Raw genomic sequence first — 15,694 nt, forward strand, 5'->3', positions numbered from 1 at the left:
AAAAAGGAATTCATAAATGTTAGAGTTTTTAAATGTCTATCAGGATTACCTTTTTAATTAAAAAATTATTGAACAGTAATTCTTTTTCTGTCTGTCCTCCCACATCATTTATATCCATTGTCATGACCACTTCTGGAACTTATAATCATCTATTAATAGATAACACATATGATAAAATGGGTTATACAACCACACTTGGGCTACATTTCCTCATTCCATGCACTGTGAATTTCACACATGTATGTGTGTGTATGCATGTGTGCACATATGTTTAAATTGTTGTTACTATTATTATCACCATTTAAGACATACTAAACTCTCTTTTATTTCCCCTACAACAATTCATCCTTTAAAAGTGTAGATGTTCCGGTCGGAATCCAATATCTTGTGATTTTGTGAAAATCAGGGAAACTAAGGATTACTATACTTGCTATTATTTAGAAAAGTTAACCTTTTGGAGACATATCTTAATGTTTAAAAAAATGCTTTGAAGAGGGTTGGTAGCAGAAGAGTTTGTTCTTCCAAGTAAGGAAACTGAGCCTAGTCATGAAAGGCAGACAAACAAAACAAGGACCTAAATGAAAAAGTTGCAGATAAATGGAGGTTTTTCATAAAGCAATGTGCTAGTCAGTCTCTAAACACTTATTACGATTTACTGTGTGTACAGAAGTTAGTTGGAGGATTCTAGTTCTCTCTAATCATTACACCCTGCTCTTGTTTTCTTCGGAACAGCTATAAATTCAAGAAGAGGTGGAAAACCGGCAGACTGCCAACCAAATTCAACCCACAGACATATGTTGTTGGGCCTGAACAATGTTTTGGAGTGTTTCGAATCAGTTTCCAATTGAAACATGAGAATTTTTACTTTTTAAAAAAAATGTATATCTGTGTGTCTTCTCTCGAAAAATGATGAGATGTGAAAAACTGCTCAAGGTATGCATGGTAACTGTCAGGTGGAGGTGGGCAGCTTCAACATCTTGTAAATAGGACAAGTTCTCTCTGATTCAGACTTTCTCTCCCTTCCCCCTTGATTTGCATAGAAAACTTGACTGATCTGGTAATATCCGTGACTGTGACCCCAGATGTCAATCACCTCTAGGAGTTTTGCTCCTCTGATTTGAGGGTTGAGCAGAGTTTCTGCTGCATATTAAATTAATATCATTTTCAATATCTTATTATTTTAAAATCCAAGCTGGTAGGATTGAAAATGGAGAACAAAACTGAGACTGAATTTGTACTTCTGCTTTAGCAAGAGGTTCACTGGAGATTAACATTATTTCATTTATTTGTACAATTTTTTCAACATGATCTGACATTACCAAGAGTAGGATATTGTGCTGTGCTCTTTGCTATTGCTAAGCAAGTTCCCATTTCCCCCTCTCTGCTCTGACCTCCTTTACTGTTCCTATTATATTTTGGCAGATAATCATATCCTGACTTCTTTTGTTCTCTGTTATCTATTTGAGTTGAGTGTCCCTTCTGCCAAATTGTAGGATCCTTAAAGTCAGATGCTGTATTTTTTCAGTGTTGTTGCTCTGCATCGTACCAAGAACATTACGGATATTTGGTGCCTGTCTGAAATCCTCTGCCTCTAATTCTGCCAGTACTATGAGCATTTCCAACAAGTTCAGGTTTGCCACCATATTAGAATGGTCCTGATTCTCAGTCCCAAGTGTTACTGGATTCTCATGCTTCTTTCCTACTTCTCCACATCAAAAGCTGCCAAATGGACCTGGGATACAGTGCATGATGGTTAGGGGAAGTCAGAACATCCACTGCATCTCAACTTGCTCCCATCCCTGACTCAAGACATACTCCCTAACCATCTGCCATACTGACTAGTCTCTGGTTTTCCTTTCAAGCTGATTTCCCACCCTGAAACTATGGCCCACTTGTTAATCCACTTTCTTAGAGCCAGACTTCTAACCTAAAGCCCTCTGGCCTGTAGGATGCAGCTAATTCTCCAGGGACAGCACCACAGCCACTTATCTCCCTAGCATTCTGTCAGTCACTTCCTACTGCCACACCTTGCTGTCATTTAATGGATATCCTAATACCAAGTGCTTTCAGGATTAGGACCGAGATTGGTGTATTCAGTCAACCTCCATACATGGAATCCTGAGCAGGTTTCCTCAGGGGGAGAACAAAACAGAATAAAAACAGAAAAAGACTTTGCTAACTGGATAAGCACTTTGGACATCCCAACATCTTATTTTTTTCCTCAGAATCATTTTGCTAGGACCCCCATGCCTCATGAACAATCTGCATTAATACTTTATAACCGTAGGCAAAAATTAGGTATAATATAAAAGTGGGTGAAAAGAATTCTACTTTTTTTTTCTCTCTCCTGGTTTCTGTAGTCCTTCTTTGCTTCATTTTAATTTTAAGTCCAAGAGTCAATGGCTGCCTTTCACTTTTTAAACTGCTCTTTGTGATGAATATGAATTCTTCAAAATTAAAGGGTATTTTTGGTTAGGACACATCTTGAGTTGCTCAGAGGAAAATTTCCATATCAACCAAAAATTGGTAAACAAACAAGAAAAGAGTGAGTCTTCTTCCTTCTCCTCCACACAGCTGTATTGAGGAAATGAAACTAATAGCAAGAAATTGCTTTTGATGAGTTCCAAATCCTATCATAATACTTAGAATTGAAATAAATCAAAATTATCCTGGCATGATTTTTATATCATAATGAAGGGGAGAATGGTCATCATTTGATTCAAGACAACCTGATAAAACAATTACTACTATAACTACTATTCACGCTACATTTAACCCTTCTAAAACAATATTGTGAGACACAAACTAGGCAAAGTTCTTTATATACATTCTTTTTTTATCTTGTGAGGAAACTCCTCATTTTATAGATAAGGAAACTTGGGCTCAGAGAGATTAAGTAACTTGTACAATATAACATATACAATACCTAGCAAGTGGTGGAGCCCAAGATTGAACTTTGTTTTTTCTGACTTCCCAGGCAGTGCTCTTAATATCTTTACTATTTCTCACATGGGTCAGAATGGCCATCAAAAAATCTACAAACAATAAATACTGGAGAGGGTGTGGAGAAAAGGGAACCCTTCTACACTGTTGGTGGGGATAAATTGCTACAGCCACTATGGAGAACAGTATGGAGGGTCCTTAAAAAACTAAAAATAGAGCTACCATATGACCCAGCAATCCCACTCCTGGGCATATATCCAGAGAAAACCATAATTCAGAAGGATGCATGCACCCATTTTGATGTTCACTGCAGCACTATTTACAATAGCCAGGACATGGAAGCAACCTAAATGTCCATCAAAGAGGAATGGATAAAGGAGATGTGGTACATATACACAATGGAATATTACTCAGCCATAAAAAGGAACGAAATTGTGACATTTACAGAGACATGGATGACTTAGAGACTGTCATATAGAGTGAAGTAAGTCAGGAGGAGAAAAAACAAATATTGTATAATATTGCTTATATGTGGAATCTAGAAAAATGGTACAGATGAACTTATTTGCAAAGGAGAAATAAAGTCACAGATGTAGAGAACAAACTTATGGTTTCCAAAGGAGAAAGGGAGGGGTGGGACAAATTGGGAGATTGGGATTGAAATATATACACTACTACGTATAATACACAACTAATGAGAACATACTGTATAGCACAGGGAACTCTACTCAGTGATCTGTGGTGACCTAAATGGGAAGGAAATCTAAAAAAGAGTGGATATATGTATACGTATAATTGATTCACTTTGCTGTACAGCAGAAACTAATACAACATTGTAAAGCAACTATACTCCAAATTAAAAAAAAAATCTTCACTATCTCCACAAGAAATAAAAAACTTCTAGACCAGAATTTGGGAGAAATATGTTCTCAGCATGTCCTCAAACACTTCTATTTCTCCAAGCTTCCTTGTCTTCTACTAAATCTTCTGCTTTTACCACTAGCTTGCTAGAATAACCACATAAAATAATTATGCAAAATCACTTTTAAAACTCTAAATAGAATATAACTAGGTCATAAAAATTCTTACTTGTATTAATTAACTTGAACCCAACCATCACCATGAAGACATAAAATAAATATTAAATATGCAAACTAAAGAGGTAAGAGAAATGAGTATGAAAGTAAATAAGACCCCTTTGCCATAGTCTAGACAAGACTTAATGGATATCTAAATGAGTAACTATGACAATAAGTGAACACAGAAAGAAGGAAATGGATGCCCCTAACAATGACAGTTGATTGGATGTATGGACAGGAGTCCTTGGAGATACCAAGCTCACTTACTTAAGTGATTTGAAGAACAGAGATAGCTTAACTGAAGTTGGAAAGAGAATGGGGATTCTGTGGGGAGATTATAGGTTTAACATGAGACATATTCAGTTTGAACTTCTGATGGGACATCACGGAATAGGTTATCAAGTGACAATTGGAAGAAGGAACAATATTGGGAGACAGACCAAAGCCAAAGATAAAAAATTAAGGACCATATTGATTAAATTTAAAATATAAGAGTGGATAAGAATGTCAAAGTAGTCTTGTGAGAAGAGGAGATGGCCTAAAGCTGTGCCATCCACTAGAAATAATTTGCCACACAAATAATTTAAAATTTTCTGGTAGCCATACTAGATGAGTAAAATGAAATAAGTGATTATATTAAAATAATGTATCTTAATAATGTATGTTATTTATCCCACTATGTCAAAATTTTAGCATATAATCAATGTAAAAATATTAAGGAGATATTTTATAACTTTTTTATTTGTACTGTTTTCAAAAACTGGTGTTTATTTTACACTCAGTTTAAACTAGCCACATTTCAAGTGCTAAATAACCATCTGTAGCTAGTTTCTACCATAATGGACAGCATGACTCTAAGAAGGAATCGGGAATCTAGGGGCAGAAAGGAGACACAGGGTCCAGAGAAGACAGAAGAAGTGAAATAGAAAAAGTACCTACAGTATGACAAAAACTAAGGCAAAAATGTTTTCTTCCTCACATATTTTATAACATCTCTACATAAGGATATATGTATATAGTGAAAAAGCAACAGGATTTCCACAGATGGCATAGTTTTAGATATCAAACAAAGCAGGATCCTTCTAGACCCTTTCAGACTACAGGGCCTCATGAATGAAGTCCAGTATCACTTAACTGCTGACACCTAACAGGATTAGAAATTATAGCATGGCATAGTGAAAATAACACAGATTTTGCATTACCCAAATCTGCCTACAAATCATAACCCACCAACCAAACAGCATTATAAATTTGGGCACTTACCCACTCAACCTAAGCTTCCTTATCTTTAAAATGGAGATACTAACTCTCTTACATGATTTTTGTGGGATTCAAATACTATTAGGTATGCAAAACACCTGATACATAATACACATTGAATAAATCATAGCTCTGATGATTATTATTAATAATGCCACTCTAATAATTTATATTAATGAATGTCTCATGCTACTGTAAGCATCTAGACAAGAAGGGGATATTGTTTGCTTGGGGTAACACCATGGTACCTACCACAGTGCTGGAGGCACCACTGGGGTAATCAACACTCATTTTTCCTCCTACATTCTACTTCCTTTAGGAGAACCATCAAGGTATAAATAGAGGCTAAGACTACTTGATTTCCCAAATAAGATGAATATGGACTTCATTGCTCAGTTTCTATCCCTTAAAATTCTAATATGAAATTAACTGAAGTGGAAAGATAAATTAAAAAAAAATTTCCCCCGACTCAGCACTTAATTTCCTGAGCATTCTATTTTAAAAAGAAATCTCGTTTTGACTCTAAGCTTGTCATTACATCAGCAGAGACTAAAACAAAAAGTTCACTAAGTGTTTAGGAAATGAATCTAAAGTAAACAAAATTATTCAATTTTAATACCCTAGTTTTAGAAGAACAGCTTAAAATTTAAATGCTTAGAAGTAGCTGGTGTTCTCTACCAATTTATGCAATACGTTTTCAGATGCTTATTTGTTTTGAGTTTCAAAAAAGTGCCACAGTATATAACGGATCCAGCATTCCATTCCAACCTTTCATCACTAACAGGTTGCTCAAAATGAACCCATAAAGTGTCATTTGTTTGAAATACGTTTCTAGCTTCTCTTCCCCTAAACTTACCTTATTTTTTAGATCCAAGAGAAGTCACAAATCTCCAGAAGCCTTTCCTGACTCTACAGCCCCCAGTCAGCTTTTATATTATTTGTTCTTTCACTAATCAAATATTTATTGAGTGTTTATTATATGTCTACCATTGTTCTAGGTTCTAGGTATTCAGTAGTAAAAAGGCAAACAAGGTCAGTACTTTCATGGGCCATTCAGTTCAGGGTAAAGATAGCCACTAAAAAATGTAATAATGATTCCTCATATCCAAAATGCTATTTAAGCAAACAAAAGCAGAGTAATTACATAGAGGGCCTGACAAATCATGGAAAAAGACTGAATTAATTTAAAGTATAATAGAAAATCATTTGGAATGTTTTAGTTGGAGAATTGTATGATTTAAGTCTTAAGAAAGTCACTCTGGCTACTCTTTGGAGAATGACTATCATGTAAAAATTAGAATCAGGGAGATGAGTTAGAGGACTCTGCAGTAACAGCAGTAGAGGTGGTAAAAGTGATTAAATTTGGGATATTTTGATACACATTTACCCCTTGCTTAATGTCTAATTCATTCTTGCTAAGATAAAATCAGTTAAATAAAAGCTCAAGATACCCAATCAACATTTATAAATATAAAAATGCATGAATAGATTTTAAAAATGGGTTTATGTAAGTAGTAACAACAATTTGAAAAAAAAGTACATAAAATATAAAAAGTATATTTATTAAATTTCCTATTTTTCTGTATCTTTTACGTCACCAATATTTTCAATGTTTATGAAACTTACAGTTTTCTTGCTGTCAGAGCATACTTAATGATAAATTACAGCAAAAAAAAAAAATTTAGGGCCAACAAACCAACTGGAATGTTCTACAAGTTGCTACTTCTTCAACCTTCTTGAGTTCATTCAAAAATTTTCAAATCAACATTGCTCCATATATTTTGTATGATTCTTCTCTAACTTGAAACTAGAAAGTGAATTAGTAAGCATGGTTTATCTAAAATTGTGATGTCATTTAAATGTCATATATTGTAGTGTATTCATTTAGCAGGTTTTTTGAGGAAAATTCATTATACCAAGAAACAAAAAATAAAAAGAGCCATTAGTATAAAAAAAAAGATATAACTTTTCAAGAGCCAACATTTAGAAAAGTAAACAGGATTATGGGAGGTAAGTCAATTTTGCAGGCTCTGCTTATTGCTGATTAATTGGATGTGGTTTGGGGTAGGGAGTATGAGAGAAAGAGTGGAATTGGGGGTAATTCTTAATTTATTATCTTGAACAGAGATATGAATGATGGTGCCATTAAATGAGATAAATGAAAATAGGAGAGAAGCAGGTGGGGGTGGGTAAGTGGGGAGTAAATAAGAGCTTAGTTTTGAACATACTCATTTTGATGTCTCTTGAAACATTCAACTGGAGATGATAGGTAGGCAACTGCATTTACAGTTTTAGTGTTAAAAAACAAAAAGTTTTGGTCTTGAGGTCTAAATAGAATATAGATAGTGGTTAAGAATCCGCCTGCCAATGCAGGGGACACGGGTTTGATCCCTGGTCCGGGGAGATCCCACATGCCGCGGAGCAACTAAGCCCGTGCTCCACAACTACTGAGCCTGTGCTCTAGAGCCTGTGAGCCACAGCTACTGAAGCCCGCACGCCTAGAACCCGTGCTCCACAACAAGAGAAGCCACCGAAATGAGAAGCCCGCGCACCACAACGAAGACCCAGCACAGCCAAAAATAAATGAAAAATTTTTTTAAAAAAAGAATATAGATAGTATTTAAAATCATGGCACTAAATAATAGCACCTAGGAATAAACTAAGAAGACGATAGCTAGGACCAGAAAGGTAGAAATCTGAAGATTGAGTACAGGACATTTTAACATTTAGAGGGCTGGATAATGAGGAAGAGTTAGCAAAGAGACAGAGAAGGAGCACTGAAATAGTTTGGAGAAAAACTGGGAGAATGAAATATAGAAGTTTAGTGAAGAGGGAGTTTCAAGAGAGAAGGAATGTTCAGTTGCATCAAATGCAACTCAGATATGGATAATATGAAGATGCATAAATAGCCACTGGATTTGGTAAAATGAAACCACTGAGACTCTGACATAGCATGTTCTCTAATATTTCTAAGGCCTTGCATTTATACTTATAAATTTATATTTAAATTCTTGTATTTGTGCACTAAGCTACCTAAGATGGTTTCACTGGCTAGTTAGCACACTGAGTCTCTGTATCCCCAATAATTCTTAGCATAACACAGTGTACTTAGTTAGAGCTCAAAATTATTTATGGAATAATAAATATGGGATTTATGGAATTGAATAGGGCTGATGCCCATTGAAAGTGAAAAATCAACTTTAAAATTCACAGTTGTACTATATGTTTTTGACAAGGCCAATTTTTAAAATAAGATAGTCTGCATATTCTTTGGCATCCTCTAAATACTACCTCTTATCAAATGGACTTTCCTACCATTTCAAAGAAGATAGAATCCATGAAGCAAATATTCCTCACCTTCCTCTCCTCACTTCATCTTATCTGTATCCAGTTCATCTACATGCACACTCATTAAAGTGCTCTTCCTTCTGTTTCAGGTTAATTTATCTACTTGAGCTAGTGATTACACCCATCTGTCCTCGTATCCTCTGAGACATTGTTGGATGTCTGGATAGATTTTCTTTTTTTTTTTATTTTTATTTTTCATTCCTTTTCTCTTTTCCTTCACTTCAGTGTTCATGTTTCATCCTCTTTTAGCTACTGCTTATTTCAAGTTTTATTAAAAGAGTATTTTACATATGCTAGCCCCGATTCCTTATTTCCTTTAACATCTCATTCTAGGCTTGAACTTAACTAATGCTTTTGGTCCTTAATTATGCAGTTGAGAAAGGATACATTCTGTTATTAGGAAAAACAAATAGACCTTTACTCTTTTAAAAACAAGCCCAACCTCAATCATAATAACAGAAATATTACATAAAACTATATCAGGATACATTTTTCTACAGACTGGCAAAACCTGAAATGTTTGGTAACACAATCTGTTAGAAAAGCTATGGAGCTTCCACCAGCCCTCTCGTTAAGTGCTGATGGAAATTCAAAAAGTTACAACTAATGTGAAGGATAGTTTGGCAATAACTATCAAAATTATTTTATCTCTTGGCTTATAAATAAATAGTTTTAATAAATGAAATTTCTGGGATTTCATTCCATAGATATATTTTCAAATGTACACAATTATATTAAAACATTCTTTGTATTAGCAAAAAATTGAAAACACCCATGACTCTTTTAGACTGGTTAGATTAAGTATGCTATATCCACACAGTGGAACACTGTACAACTATAAACAAAGAGAGAGAGAGAGAGAATTAGACAGTTTCTTATTTTTATAATTAAAATATCTCTAAGATATTACTGAAAGAAAAAAAAGTGCAGAGGTGTATATAGTGAACTCCCTTTAATATAATAAAGAAATATATACACACACGTGCGTATATACATACATGCTTTTGCATAAAGAAACAATGAAGGATTTAAAAAAAAAAACTGAAAAGTGGTTGCCTGTTGGGTTAAGGTGGGAGTAAACAGAGGTATATAGAAATAGGAGTGTTAGAAAGACTTTCACTAAAATATTTTTATTTAGGTTTTGTTTGTTTTCAAACCATTTCACTGTATCACTTATTCTCAAATTAAAAACAACACAACAAAGCTCTGCAATATGAAAAAAAATCATTATAACCACAGCCTATATAAGAACCTCGAGGCACCTGGGGAGGTGCGCCAGTGACTTGTCTTAAAGGAATACCTCCCTTCATAGACGACCACCATTTCTCCAAATCACCCTAAAGAGTATGTCACCAATAGTGACATATATACAAGAAGTAAATAAATCCTGATGCTAGATAGCCCACCCAGATGCAAAACGTGGCCATCCTGCGATGGATTTCCCCTGCTCAACAACCCTGTTGGTACTTACAGCCCTTAGTCATGATCTGCTCAGCAGGTTCACCCTATTAGAATCTCAAACCATCTGCCCTGACCTCCTGCTAATACTTACAGCTAACAACAGGAGACAACTCACTCCGCCTGGGAAATTCTCTGATACTCCATGTTTGTCCCCTGACACATTCCCTTCCTGTCTTTTGGAATGTTTCTCAACTCCCCAGTTCTAGCTTTCTCTGGATACTATCACAGTAGTCCACCCCCCACTCCTTATCTACGGGGACACATTCCAAATGCCACGATGGATCTTGAAACCGCAGATAGCACCGACTCCTATATAGACTATGTTTTTCCCTATACATACATACCTATGGTAAAGTTTAATTTATAAATTAGGCACAGTAAAAGATTAACAACTAATAAAGAAATACAATTATAACAATATACCGTAATAAAAGTTATGTGGGGCTTCCCTGGTGGCGCAGTGGTTAAGAGTCCGCCTGCCGATGCAAGGGACACGGGTCCGTGCCCCGGTCCGGGAGGATCCCACATGCCACAGAGCGGCTGGGCCCGTGAGCCATGGCTGCTGAGCCTGCGCGTCCGGAGCCTGTGCTCCGCAACGGGAGAGGCCACAACAGTGTAAGGCCCGCGTACAGCAATAAAAAATTAAAAAAATAAAAGTTATGTGAATGTTGTCTCTCTCTCACACACACACAATATCTTATTGTACAAATTCAATGCCGTTTTCATCTTAATTAAGCACTTACCACACACTGCAGCCATAACTTTTGCAGTTCGAGGTGCCACAACAAAACGGACAGAGATTTACTTTTCCTTCTTCACAATTTCACGGATAGAAAATTCAGGTTCGTCCGTACAGTACATCTGGGCAACCTCGGACTACGAATTTTTTTTCTGGCACCCTATCGCTTAGAGGAAGCACTGCAAGGATATGCCTTGGCATGTCCGATTGGCCGGAAGCACTACTCGCGCGTTGGAGCCACTATTAAGCGAATTAAAGGGGACGCAAACACCAGCACCGCGATACCTCAAACCTCAAACTCGCGAGAGCGACGATCTGATAAGCGGGAAGGCAGCTCAGTGCCTCACGGGGGAAACGCTGGACGCGAAGATGCCGGCCCGGAGCACGGCAGCGAGACTTCCTCACACTACCTCAGAAAGGTGAGTCATTTAAATCTCATGGATTATTTCTGGAATTTTCCCTTCAACATTTTCGGACGGTGGTTGACTGCAGGTAACTGAAACCGCGGAAAGCAAAACCCTGGAGAAGGGGGAACTACTGTACAAATATTTATTCCAAAACTGCCCTGATTTCTCTGACTGGATATGATAAATGATATAACACCTGCAAAATTCTCTAGTTTATTGCCCGCCATATAACAGGAAGACAAAAATATTTGATGAAATTCTGAATCCTAATAGAATATTTCTTATATCTTTTTATGGTACTTGATAAAAAGTTGTTGGCATTATAATTATTAATCTTGTACTTTTACTGGATTATAAGCTTTTAGAAGACAAGTATTGTGGGGCAGGGGTTTGTACATGGAGTAGCTGTTGAAAAATACTTTAAAATTCAGTTTAATTGAAACACTTGCTTCATTCAGACCTATGCTTAAACTGACGCCGTCTTTCTGTCTGATTACAGAGGTTGGAAAATTTAAGTACTGGTTTTAAATGTGACCCGATGTGGCCGTGTGGTAGTTTTCTATGGCTGTATTACCTCTAAGACATAAAGTTGCTCTTCTTCTGGGGGAAGAATTTTAGTTCCTCAGTGTAGGGACCCCTCTTTTCAGCGGAGAGTCCAGGTGTTGCAGGGGCAGGTGGCTCATCAATGCAAGAGTGGGCCAGTGACCTTAGGCCTGGTCACGCAGGGTGAGGCAGTGATTGGTTCAGTATGGTTACGTGATCCACTTCAGTCCAATCAGATCTCAATCTGAGGTACCTTTGCTGTGGTGATGGGGGAAAGGCATTCTTTTGTTCAAAGTTTGCTGAAAGGGTCAGAGGTAAACCTGAAGCCTTCTGGTCAACTTAGTGTGAGCTTCTACCAGAGACTGTTTATAGTGGAGTGAAAAAAAAGAGCTAAGGGATGAAGAAAATGATCTTGGTAAATCTGTGTGAGCTGCTGGATCCAGCCTGACTTTTCTTTCCTTGGATTTTCAGTTATACAAATCAGTGCCTCTCTCTATTGCCTAGGCTAACTTTAGCTTATTTTCTGTCATTTGCAAGCAAAGGAGTTTTGTCTACCGTAAGCTAAAATTTAGAATACTTATAAGTATATTTTATAGTTTAGTTATATAACATTTATCTTGCAGTACAAAAAATATGGTACCCAAAGTGCTAAATTCAGGATATTAAATGATTTTTAAAATACATATGTAAAACTTTTGATTATGTTAGATAGTTTCTAAGTGTATGGGAATACCAAAATAGTCTGAAGATGTGCAGTTAATTTTCATCCACTACAAGAAAGATGTATATTTCTTAAGGAATATCTTAGAGAAATGGACACATCTCTGTGATGGACCCTTCACATAAAACATACTCAGAAATTTTGTTTAAATGCCATAGACAAGACGAATCGTTAACAAAACACTCTTTCTCCCCCAAAATATTTTCCCCAAACTGTTTGTAATGGCATCAGTCTCCTCACTTGAGACTGAGGTCCTCAACAGTTAGCCGTTCCCTTGGATCCTGTCTGCTGAGAGAAGTTATTAAAATTCTACTGGGAGGAGGAAGGGAGGCCTGAATTACAGGTTACAAGAAACAAAGCTCTGGAGCCCTCTCTTGTGAGCATGGATTATTTTTATCAGATGCCCTAACTTCTGGAAAATAGGATGAGTACATTTTAAGAACAATGGGAGTGTGATGGAAGGAAAAGTGTAGGGTGTATTTCTCTAGGACCAAGGCTGGCAGACCTTAAGTCGGGGACAGAGTAGCCCACTCTGGGACAGAACACTTAAAAATAACAAGAGAAGGAATATCAAGGGGGGGAATGTCTCCTTTCTGAATTTTGCTGAATCCTGGCCCCAAGTGGAAAAGCATTTTTTTTTTTTTTTTTTGCGGTATGCGGGCCTCTCACTGTTGTGGCCTCTCCCGTTGCGGAGCACAGGCTCCGGATGCGCAGGCTCAGCAGCCATGGCTCACGGGCCCAGCCGCTCCGCGGCATGTGGGATCTTCCCGGACCAGGGGAACGAACCCGTGTCCCCTGCATCGGCAGGCGGACTCTCAACCACTGCGTCACCAGGGAAGCCCCCTATTTTTTTTTTTAAAGACTTTCCAAATGAGATTCTCTGCATTGTTTTTATTTCATCAAAATTTGTTTCTTATTCGCTTAAAATACATAAAGATATAGTAACCTACCTATAATAACTCATTTGTAATTTACCCTCTTAAGATTTGGTCTTTACATCCCAGAGATAATGCATTAGTAGTTTTTACAAACAATTCTGAGAGCATCTTAGGTTACATGAATATCATCTCTACTTATTTCTCTTTATAAATCCATATTAAGTATGTTTAATTACTTCTTAATTTTATACATACTCCATAAAATATTTGTCTTTTAATTTAACAGTTTCTGCAGGAAACAATCATTTTACAAAGATTTGGCTTATAAAAATATTAAATTATTTAAAAAACTGTAGTGGACTTTTTTCAGTACCAAAGGCTTATGTGGATATTCATTCTTGCTAATATGTAAGTACTACATATGTTTATTCATGTGATGTTCTTTTATAATAAAATGAAATAAAGTAATAACATATCAACCAAAACTATCTGAATTATTAAGCTTCTGTAGATGCAGAGGTTCAGAACCACAGTATTGAAGACAGATTTAAATAATGCTTTCCATTGTGAGAAAATGCAGCAAATTGAAAAGCTAATCAGAATATCAAAGCAAATACATATTACCAAGGTTCTCTTACACTCTAACAATAAAAAATGTATTGAACATCAAGTCCTAATCTCTGTTTTTTCATGATCATTTGAATAGTCAACAAGTAGCTAGCTTCAGTATTGACAATTGAAGAGGTCTTAAAATGGAGTGTACTAGTATAACTAATAATTTCCTACCAAATTGACCACATCAAAAAACATTTATATGAGTGTTTCAATAGAAGACAATAAAAGAAAAGAAAATTGTTGCCACTTATCAATCCTGTAACCATTTTTTAATAATACAAAAAAATAGGTGTTGTGGGGCCCTCATGTCCCCCATCCAACAGCACAATAAAAATAATATTACGGAAGGGTGGATCGTATCTGGAGCTTTCATTAAAATTCCTTGAAAAATCTACAGTCAGATTTATTTTAGGTATTTGTCTCTGAGATGAGCAATACTTTTATAATTTTTGTACATATGTTACAGCACACAAAGACATTCTATAAAAGCAAGAAGTCACTATACAAGAAAAGTTCTTGTCAGTTAATGATTAACAAATCCTTTTAATTTCTGAGGTTATTGTTTTAGAAATCTCAAAGAAGGAAAATTATATAATTACCTAAATAACAGAAGTATATTTCTAATTTGCCTCTTTTCCCAGAAGTAACCCCCTGTGAAGCCATCTGTGACTTCTCCTTTAAACGTACAGTTTTGCTTATGAAATAGAAACTTGCCCTCATTTCACACTATATCTTAAATAAAATTTAGGAAAAAAATCAGATGTCATGATAGAGAAATTTCTTTGGCATTTTGAAAATTTCCTGCTTTTTAATAGCTATTTAATAAGCTGTAAATTTAATAAACTACACCTTTTAAGGGTTTCTAATGCTAACTTTACTACAACACTTTACAGTGGGTATCTTTCACACTGCATGCAATTCAGATGTTATTTCTAATTGTTACAAAATGCCTTTTTCTCTTTATTATCTGGATCATGAAGAGTGCATATTTTTATAAAGCAGTCAGTTAAAGATACAAAGTCCCAATTTTTAAAAGCACTTTCAAACTAAAACTATACCTTATTCTGTTTTTAATATTTTCATATAAAATCTTAGTATACGATCTTTTAAAGTACTTTAGAATTTAACTGTTGCAAATTTAAAAACAATATTCTTCTCTACACCAAAGGAAACAAAATGATGTTTCAATCACAAATGAAAACATCACAATTTTGTAGGAAACGTTTATACATTCCCACTGAAGCATAGGATACTCTGTCAAATATTTTCAAGGTTAAATTGCACGTTCAGTATGAGCTCACTTACCTTTCCTCAGTGCTGACTTGTTACTGAAACTGCCATCAACTTCTGTTAATGACTCTTTTAGCAAAAACGGAAAACAGTAAAGTCAAGTCACATGTCGTAAAAGTAGGCCTAGGTTGGATGCTGCTTAATTTCAGTACTGGAGGAAAAAAAAAGGCGGGGTGGGGTGGGGTGGGGTGGGTGTGGAGTGAGCACAAAAACTTTTAAATAAACCACTTCCTGCGTAGATACGGTTAACCACACACATCACATCATTACTCGATTTGAAAAACTTGCCTTCTATAGTCAACGAGATTGTTATTTTTCAGTGTGATTTTCAGTTTTCAGACACTGCACATTTGTAAAGGTTTCATCAATTCTGATTTAATGGGGCAAAATGTATGGTTAAAAATTTAGCA

The 15,694-nt window shown here is 36.0% G+C and overlaps 1 protein-coding gene across 2 annotated transcripts in view; it reads right to left on the reverse strand.

Annotated features, from left to right (window-relative positions):
• The window catches only part of ARHGAP15 (Rho GTPase activating protein 15), a 621,340-nt gene extending 605,937 nt beyond the window's left edge, over window positions 1-15,403 (reverse strand). For both annotated transcript variants that reach the window (XM_019925524.3, XM_073807741.1), the window contains exon 1: window positions 15,300-15,403. The gene's annotated coding sequence lies outside the window, so the exon portion shown is untranslated. The remainder of the gene's footprint in view (window positions 1-15,299) is intronic.
• Between the last annotated feature and the right edge of the window lie 291 nt (window positions 15,404-15,694).

This window comes from Tursiops truncatus, chromosome 7, assembly GCF_011762595.2.
Source record: "Tursiops truncatus isolate mTurTru1 chromosome 7, mTurTru1.mat.Y, whole genome shotgun sequence".
NCBI lineage: Eukaryota > Metazoa > Chordata > Mammalia > Artiodactyla > Delphinidae > Tursiops > Tursiops truncatus.